This window comes from Ictidomys tridecemlineatus, chromosome 3, assembly GCF_052094955.1.
Source record: "Ictidomys tridecemlineatus isolate mIctTri1 chromosome 3, mIctTri1.hap1, whole genome shotgun sequence".
NCBI lineage: Eukaryota > Metazoa > Chordata > Mammalia > Rodentia > Sciuridae > Ictidomys > Ictidomys tridecemlineatus.
In genome coordinates, this window is record NC_135479.1 from 63,745,577 (window position 1) to 63,755,215 (window position 9,639).

Genomic DNA, 9,639 nt, shown 5'->3' on the forward strand with positions numbered 1-9,639 from the left:
GCGGTGGGCGGGGGGGAGAATCCAGGCAGATTCTCAGAGGAGGTGCCTCCGGGGATCAGCAGACCTGAAGGCACCTGGGAAGTGACTGGTGGCCAGGGTCAGGGGTGGAGGCTTAGCCTGGCCTGTGTGGGGCCCTGGGTTCGATTCTCAGCTGCTGCAGACACAGGTCCCTGCGATCCAACCTGCAAAGAGTGGAACGGTCCATCCCGGATCCGAGATGGGTGGGTCTCCTGGCTTTGGTCCCGCCGTGGGGCAGCTCATCGGGGTCGGCCACCCACACACACGGACCCTGTGCGGCTGAGACGTGAAAGACTCGATGAAATCAAGGTCTTGTCCATCTGCAACTAAGAGTATATAAGAAAGAAGGAAGGAAGGAAGGAAGGAAGGAGGAAGGAAGGAAGGAAGGAAGGAAGGAAGGAAGGAAGGAAGGAAGGAAGGAAGGAGGAAGGAAGGAGGAAGGAGGGAGGAAGGAAGGAAGAAGGAAGGAAGGAAGGAAGGAAGAAGGAAGGAAGGAAGGAAGGAAGGAGGAAGGAAGGAGGAAGGAAGGAAGGAAGGAAGGAAAGGAGGAAGGAAGGAAGGAGGAAGGAGGGAGGGAGGGAGGGAGGGAGGAAGGAAGGAAGGAAGGAAAGGAGGAAGGAAGGAAGGAGGAAGGAGGGAGGGAGGGAGGGAGGGGAGAGGGAGGGAGGGAGGAAGGAAGGAAGGAAGGAAGGAAGGAAGGAGGAAGGAGGGAGGGAGGGAGGGAGGGAGGGAGGAAGGAAGGAAGGAGGAAGGAAGGAAGGAAGGAAGAAGGAAGGAGGAAGGAAGGAAGGAAGGAAGGAAGGAAAGGAGGAAGGAAGGAAGGAATAAGGAAGGAAGGAAACTGTGTAGAATGGCCATAAGATCCAGCAGTTCCACTTTCCAACCTCCTCTTAGTCTTTGACAGCCTCCCACCTTTTCTTTCTTGTTTTTATTATCATCCTCATTATTATTTCTTTTTGGTGGGACTGCGGATGGGACCCAGGTGTGCTCTACCTCTGAGCTGCACCCCCCCCCAGTCCTTTTTACTTTCTATTTTGAGAAAGGGTCTTGATAAATCGCGGAGGCTGGCCTCAAACCGGCGGTCCTCCTACCCCGGCCTCCCCGAGTCGCCTGGATCACGCTTCGCCCAGCTCATTCCTTGCATCTCTCTGAACTCCAGCTCGTCTGTCTCCAAACTGTCCCTTTGGCCCGAGCCTGCGTTCCCCACCACCTATGAGTGTGCCCCACACCTAGTAGATGCTTCCCGCAGACTCCCCCCCCCCGGGGGTGGGCTCCCAAACACAGTGGGCATTCACACGGGTGGCGTGGAGACTGGAGCCAACTGGAGAGTAGAGGGGAAAATTTTTGAGGCCATTCGCTCCCTCTGCGTCCCCTGCGGCCAGCCTGGAGGCCGGGAGAGCTTTCTCCTAATGCCTGAGGTTTATAAAGAACCACACGGTCCCCTGCGGCTGATTCCGTGCTTCTCTGGACTCCCTGGGCCCTGGTGGCTTGTGTTGAGTCTGGCCTGCAGGTGGACGTCCTGGACCGCTGGGATGCTGCCGTTGGCTGGGGTCACAGGGGGACGGACGGACATGGGGGAGTTTGATCTGAGAGGGCAGGAAGGAGATTTCAACAGGAACAGAACTGGAGGAAAGCCACAGACAATTCTGGATCTCTCTAGAATTATCTGGATAACTAACTGGATGGTACCCGGACCCTGGGATGGGGCCAGGCTGTGCCAAGAGAGGGGAAAGGCAGGTGAGCCCGTGGCTCCTAAGAAGGACCAGTGCCTTAGACAGCTTCGTGGGCTATAACAGAACACCCGAGGCTGGATACTTTATAAAGAAAAAAAAAAAAAAGATTGATTTCTTCTAGGCCCGGAGGTTGGGAAATCTAGGGTGGAGGGGCCTGCATCTTGCCAGGAGGGGGGGGGCGCTTCTTGCTTAATCATCAAAGATGGGCTCCACCAAGTCTTGGAGGAAAGGAGCAGGATACAAAATGTCCAGGCACAGTGCTCTGTACCCCACCAGGTGGGCACCAGAATTGCCAGGGGCGTGGGGAAGGGTCCTGTGGGCGGGAGCATCCAGGGGACCCCACCCACCAGCTGACAGCACATCTGCCCGTGCCCAGGAATACGGACCTACTCGAGGGAGTGCAGAAGAGTGAACAGGGTTTTGTTTTCATCTCAGCCTCGTGTGTGATTGTGAAAAAAAAAAATGGTGAGAATTCAGATTTCCTGTCGAAAAGAGACTCATGGCAGCACGTTCACGATATGGGAAAAGAAAAAGAAAAAGAAAACCCGCCCAGTGGCTACGTGTGGCAAGGGTGTGGCGAACTTCACGGCAAAGGGTTTTGAAGGATAAAAAGGCAAGAGCCGGGGCTGGGGTGGAGGCTCAGCGGTAGAGCGCTCGCCTAGCGCGTGCCAGGGCCCTGGGCTCCATCCTCAGCGCCACGTAAAAATGCACAAATAGAATAAAGGTGCTTGTGACTGATTACAACTAAAAAATAAATATCTAAAAGAAAAGAAAAGAAAAAAAAAGTCAAGAGGTAGAAGGATAAATGGAGCCTTGTCCTGGTTTGGAGGTGTCCCCTAAAGGGGACCCCCACAGCAGCAGGTTGACAGGTGACACTTTCCTCCTCTCTGGGTCTCTCTCGGGGTACGAGGGATTGAACCCAGGATGCTCTACGGCTGATCTACACCCCGTCCTTTTAATCTGGAAACAGGGTTTCACTAAGTTCCCCAGGCTGGCCTCGAACTTTCGATCCTCCTGCCTCGGCCTCCCAAGTCTCTAGGACGACAGGCAATCTCCTCCGTGCTCCACAAGAGGTGGTCGGGTCATGAGGGCTCTGATTGATGGGTCAGTGTTGTCATCACAGGTCTTCTCTGTGTCTCTCCAGCACCCCCACCTTCTGCAACGTGGGCCCTCGCTGGGTCTTGGACTTCCTGACCTCCAGAACCTATGAGAAGTAGATTTTCTGTCGTTCATAAACTCTCCGGCCTCAGGTATTCTGTCATAGCAACGCAGAACCACCTGAGACAAGCGTGATTTTTTCATGTATTTAAAACACAGAAAACAATTCTATGTACTTTATTTTTATTTTTTTATTTGTTTTAATTACAATTCTATATACTCTCTATGGAGTCGATTCTATGTTTGAGCCTGGTGCACAGCCTGAGGGTCCCCTACTGAACGGTTGGTCCACTTGTAACCTTTTTGACTTTACAAGGTGTGACTGCTGTATTAGGCATGACTGTCCCCCAAATTCAGGATTTGGGTTTTTTCCCTGGGCTAGGGTTTTTTGGTCTGTCTCTCCACTCGGTCGGTGATCATGAGGGAAAGCAGCTGTCACTCTGCCATGCGCCACGTTGCTTCGCTGTGCTGTTGGGCAGGGGAGGTGGATTCTTATATGGAATACTATACAGCCAGGCAAAGCACTGTGGAGTGCTTCTGACTGACCGAATTTTCAGTGTGCAGCGGGTTTGTCAGGGTGTCACCCCCATCGTAAGTAGAGGAGAATCTACCAGGCTCTTCTGACGCTGTGTCCCCTTGATGGGTCCCACCACTGAGTCCCTGAGTGCCAATTTCATTGAAGTTTCCGACGTGCAGAAATGGGCACACATCTTCCTGACACAGCTCAGTGAGTCTCGCAGTGTGAGCACACCTGGGTGACCCCAGGGGACAGGTGGAATGTTCATAGATAGAATACTATACAGCCAGGCAAAGCACCGTAGAGTGCTTCCGACTGACCCTCTCTTCAGTGCGCAGTGGATTTATCAGGGTGTCACCTCCCACTGCACCCCACAGAGGTGCCATGTCCCCTTGAAAGGGGCACAAGAGCCCTTTCTGTGTGGATCACCAGTTAAAATAGGCTGGGAGGTCCACCGGGCCCAGGGAGGAGACGGACTCCCAGGTCCCCTGCAGCGTCTCCAGCCTCCACTGAGTCACGTACGGAGAGTCCTGAACTCACGGTGGCTCAAGTTAGGGTTTTGGGGGTTTTTTCACTTTATGATGGTGTAGAAGCTGCACCCACAGGAGACGGTGTTCAGAAGCACGTTCCCTGGGACAGTCCCCGCTCCATGACGAAACAGGCTTTCTGTGGCCCGAGTTTGTCCAAGGTGGGCTGAACCCCAGAGCCGGGCAGCTGTGCTGGATATCTTTCTATTTTTTGGGAGGGGTGGGTACTGGGAGTTGAACCCACAGCTGCTCTACCACGGAGCCACATCCCAAGACCTTTTTATTTCACTTCCAAGATGAGGTCTTGCTAAATTGCACCAGGCTGGCCTCAAACTTGCGGTGTCCTGCCTCGGTGTCCGGAGAACCGCCCCCCACACAGACACCTCTAGGATCAAAGGCGTGCTCCACCATGCCCGGCACCCGGTGGGTTCATTGAATGCATGTTTGATCCTTTCTCGGCTGTGCAACTTTGGGCAAGTTAACGAACCTCTCTGGGCCTTGGTCTGCTCGTCTTTAGAACGAGAGGGGGACATCTCATTCAGCCCCACCCCACCCCACCCGACGAGGTGGGTGCCACCATGATGCCACCTGCCTCGTCAGAGAACGGAGGCCAGCTGCCCGGGTAGAGGGCGCTGGCGGCCATGCTGGCCCTCGGCTCCAAACCATGCCCCGGCACTGCTTTCTCACCAAGGTCACGTCACGGGGGCTGGTGTCCCCTCCAAGTTGGTGTCTGGGGCCCTGTGTCTGGAGCCGCCCCAGGGCCTGGGAATCCTGTCGTGTGGCTCTCTTGTCCTCTCTGCCCGTGACCCAGGAGCTCACGGAGCCCTGTGTGCCCTGTGGGGGGCAGGCAGTGGGGTGGGGGTGCGGAGGGCCCCACAGGGGTCTGGTAGGGGGTCCGGGGACACTCGCGCCACTCGACCGCTGAGCCGTATTCCTCAGCCCTATTCATTTTATTATTTTGAGTCAGGATCTTGCAAAGTTGCTGAGGCTGACTTTGGATCCTCCTGCCTCGGCCTCCCGAGTCGCTGGGGTCGCAGGTGTGTCCCCGCCCCCGGCTCCTGGTTTATCTGCCGGGTGCAGGCAGCTGACCTCAGGAGCCCGTCAGCGACCGAGCTGCCTTCCCAGTCTGTCTTTATTTCGAGACACGATTTCACCAACTGGCCGAGGCTGGCCTCCAACTTGCGGTCCTCCTGACTTCGGCCTCCACGGTTGCTGGGATGACTGGGTGTTTTGCCCCAGGGCCTGGCTGACTGGCGCCTGTCCCTTGCTGAGCCTGTTTTCTTCTCACCTTCCAATGCCGGGGACACTTCCAACATGGGCCCCCGAGGCTCCAAGTCCCCACCTCTGGCCCCTGGTTCTGTGTGGCGTGGAGCACTCGTCTCAGCCTCCTCCGCTGGGCAGCGGGATGTGTCAGGACTTCCCCGTGGACGCCCGGGCTTCCCGCACGCGGGCTCAGCACAGGACAGGCCCAGCCTGGGCCCCCTTCCTTCACAGGGAGGCTTTCCGACCCAGGAGGCCCAGAGAGGCTTAGCAACTGCCTGAGGTCACACAGCTACTCTGTGGCCGTGGAAGTCATGCTGGGTATCCCACCAGCTGTATCCCCTGAGGGTCTTCTTTCTCCTCCCCACCTCCAAGCACAGATGTCCCCCTGCCCCCTGGAGGCACGCGCCAGGCAGCCTTGGAACGTTTCAATGTGTCACAGGAAACGCAGTTACATAAAGGGGACGTGGGCCTGGTTTTAAGGATTTTAAAAATGCTGAGGCTTCAAGGTGAAAGAAATCTCTGTCTTTTTTGGGGAGGGAGAAACAAAATCCCTGGGGGTGGAATTTTGGGAAAGAAGAGTGACAGGTGTAGGTGGCTCCGTGGCAGAAGCCTCCTTCCAACAAGGGCTGCAGGCTCCGCTGGCGGCCAGAGGAGGCAGGGGGTGTGCATCTGACGACTCTCCGCCTGGCTCTGCTTTTAGAGCTCACATGGCAAGCCCCGGGCTCACGTGGAACTCTCTAGAAGTGGGTTTGTTCCACTGGGGGTGGGGGTGGTGGCCCACGCTTCCTGCAGATACTTGAGAACCCATGGCCAGAGATTAAAAAAAAAAAGTGGAATATATACAGCTTGATCCCCTTTTCCACACAGGCACACCCACGCCCGCCTCCCGACCCATCTACGGAGCCCGTTCAGCCTCCAGAAGGCTCCTGGGTCCCCTCTGCCCGCCAAGATTTCCCCACCCGCCCTTTTTAACTGTCCGTGGACTCTGCTTCTTTCTGAGCTCTCCGTAAATGGAAGGACATGGAATGCACTCCTCCTTTGTCTCTGGCTTCTTTGGTCAAACAGTTTTATCTGGGAGATTGGTGCATGTCGGTGCCTGGGGTAGTCAGCTTGTTTTTCTCGGCCGCATAATATTCCATGGCGTGAAAACACTGCGTCATCTGTGGATGCGCTCTGTTGACGGATGTTTGGGTCGTCCTGACGGTGAATAGAGCTTTGTATTGGGAATGGAGACCAGGGGTGTAGCGGGGGGGAGGCTCTACCACTAAGAGTTACATTCCCCAGCTCTTTCAATTTTTATTTTGAGACAGGGTCTTGCTAAGTTTGCCCAGGCTGGGCTGAAACTTGCAAACCTCCCACCTCGGTCTCCCCAGTTGGTGGAATTTGGGCAGGAGTGCAAGAAAGGGGCATTTTATATCTAGGAGATATTGAAACCACGCCATGTCCTTGGTACTTGCTGATCGGATGCTGGTGTGTGGCCCTGCATTTGGGCTCTGAACCTTCCTGACCTGCAAAGGCTGCATCCACCAGGATCCCTTGCAGCTCGATCCGGGATGTGGGTCAACATCCACCAGTGAGCACCTGGGGACAGAGAGAGGATGGGACCACCTGCGGCCTGGGACTGGGCTGCATCCTCCCACTGGGTCTCAGGATGTGGGATTTCCTAAAGCCCTGGTCTCAGTACCCAGGGGGGGGGGGGGCAGAGGCCACGCCCCTGAGCCCTGTGGCCGTGTGGTGTCTCTACTGCCACCTGCTGGTGAGGTGGGGAGGCGGCTCCCTTGGCAGGTCAGCTGGGCAGAGGCGTCCACAAGTCCAGCCCTGGGTGCGTCCCTCCTCTTGCCCTGCAATGACTTTCTAAGTACCCAGCACCAGTGTGGCATCCTGGGTGCTTCAAACCCCCGGAGACACCATCTCACGTTAGAATAGCTCCTGTCAAGACAAAAACAAAATCCCCCCAAAACAGAAAACAGCAAGTGTTGGCATAGAGGTGGGGAAATGGGACCCCTGGTGTACTGTTGGTGGGAATGGGCGATGGTGCTGTGGAAAACAGTGTGGAGGGTTTGCAGAAAGTTCAGGAAAGATTTGCCATGGGATCCAGAGTCCTGCTTTGGGGGGGTACATGTCCCCAAAGAATGGAAAGCCGGTTCTGAAGGAGATAATTGCATCATAGAGGTGCTGTTCACAGTAACCAAGGGTGTGCATCCACAGGTGAGCAGATGCACAAAATGTGGCTCATCCATAAGACGGGCCACTGCTCATCAATACAAAGGAATGCGATTCTGACGTTCGGTTGAGTGAAACAAGCGAACAAATACGGTGTGATTTCACGCTTAAGAGGTACCTAGGGTGCCAGGTACGGTGGTGCATGCCTGTGATCCCAGCGGCTCAGGAGGCTGAGGCAGGAGGATCTCGAGTTCAAAGCCAGCCTCAGCAAAAGCGAGGCGCTGAGCAACTCCGTGAGACCCTGTCTCTAAACAAAATGCCAAATAGGGCTGGGGAGTGCCCCTGAGTTCAATCCCTGCTAGGTCACCCCCCCAAAAAAAAAGAGGTACCTAAGGGAGTCAGGGTCATGGAGACAGAAAGTAGCTGGTGGTTGCGGGGGGCTGGGGGAGGGACGGGGGCGTTGGTATTTAGTAGGGACCTTGGTCTGGGGAGGAGAGAATTCTGGAAATGGTCAAAACGGTCAACTCACAGGACAGGCACCTCCCTGCCCCCCCTCCACCGCCCACCACCCCCCTCTGAGGACTGTCCTTCAGAGCCCTGGAAGAGTCTGGCGGGGGAACAAACCAGCCAGTGAGTCCTTAGGAGTGGGTGTTGGCTCTTGGCGCCCAACCAGCAGCCTGGGGACACTGGCCAGGTCCCCGCCTCCGGGCAGGAGGAGCCAGGCCCTCAGGCTGCGGGTGGCCAGGTCAGCAGATGGCGACTGGTATAAGCCCAGGGGGACTCGCCCTCTGCCAGGCGGGTCCGTGATTCCTGTCCCCTGCCAGACTGACGTTAAAAAAGCCACCCAGCATGTCCCCAGGGTTGCTTTTCCAAGTGTCAACGAGGGGGTCATGACAGGCCAGAGTGGGGGCCATTCCCACCCCTCCCACGGTGACCTGGATGGGGAAGGGGCGCGATGGGCCCTGTCCCTGCAGGGGTCAGAGCCCTGGGTCTTGTGACACCTCCCTACCTCTCACGACAAGGACTCTCCGTGCAGAGAGAACGAAGTGCATCGCATCTCGTCTCCTCCAGAGGCAAAGCAGAAGAGCGAGGCCTCATCAGGAAGATACTGAAGCCGCCCCCCCCAGCTGGGGTCCCTTGGCACCCTGTCCCCGGAGGTGACAAGCCTAGGGCTTGTGCCACCTCCCGGCTCCCGCAGCCTGACCCAGCGCCTGGGCGAGGAGCCAGGTCCCGAGTGTGAGCGGGGGGCGCCACCTGCTGGTGAAATCGGAGAAGCCCCGATGGGTCTCACCGCAGGTTCTGGGGGGACGCAGAAGTCAGTTTGGGGACTCAGCTCCAACGCTGCCTTTTTCTCTTCCCTGTAGCCTCACCTCTCGCCTGGACCGTCTTCTGGCCTCTGAGCCCCAACGGGGCATGTGGAGCCCTGGAGAGGGTCCCCTCCACCCTGCACCAGGCTCGTGGGGTGAGCAGCATCTTCTCTCCTACACATCAGCACCCACCTGCTCTGAAAAGCTGTGCCTGGGCTTGGTGCCCTTTGTCTGTGCCCCACGGCCCCTGCACGGCCTCCTTCTTAGTGGTGGTCTCACGCTTGACATGAGATGTGGGAACAGCATCACGGTGAACACTGCCATGCATGGTGTCCAACTCAAGAAGAGACATGGGTCCCTGGCAGCCAGCAGCACCAGAAGCTATGCCCACGGTGGTTTTGATTCAAGTTGCTTATAAAAAAAATATAGGGCTGGGCTGGGCACGGTGGCACATGCCTGTATTTCCAGGGACTCAGGAGGCTGAGGCAGGAGGACGGCAAGTTCGAGGCCAGCCTCGGCAATTTAGCAAGATCCCTAAGCAACTTAGCCAGACCCTGTCTCAAAACAAAAATAAATAAATAAAAGGTTGGAGAGGTTGCTCCAGTGGTTAAGCGACCCTGGGTTCAATCCCTAGTACCCTCTGCCCCTACCAAAAAAAAAAAAAAAGTTGTATCAACTTCTTATGCTAAATTTGGGGGATTAAAAAGAGGAAAGGAGGAAGGAGCAGTAAGAAATGTCTTATTGTCGAACCAAACTAATAGAAAGGCCTTGGAAGTCCCTCTTCTGGTTGTCATCGGGGAAGGTATACACATTTTGCATATCACGACTCCAGTTATGTTCAAGGACGATTGTTACTATTATGTCATCGGTTGATGGCGTTCCGCGGTCTTCATGAGAACCATCCTATGTGACTGCAAAATACTCACCCTGCTGTGACCCAATATGACACCCAG

General features: G+C 56.0%; 1 long non-coding RNA gene across 1 annotated transcript; it reads right to left on the reverse strand.

Moving 5' to 3' along the window:
- Positions 1–6,492: 6,492 nt before the first annotated feature.
- LOC144376204 (uncharacterized) lies at positions 6,493–8,599 on the reverse strand. The gene is made up of 2 exons (XR_013436422.1): positions 8,389–8,599; positions 6,493–6,797 (listed from the first exon to the last, which is right to left on the reverse strand). It is a non-coding gene; the product is annotated as an uncharacterized LOC144376204 (long non-coding RNA).
- Between the last annotated feature and the right edge of the window lie 1,040 nt (positions 8,600–9,639).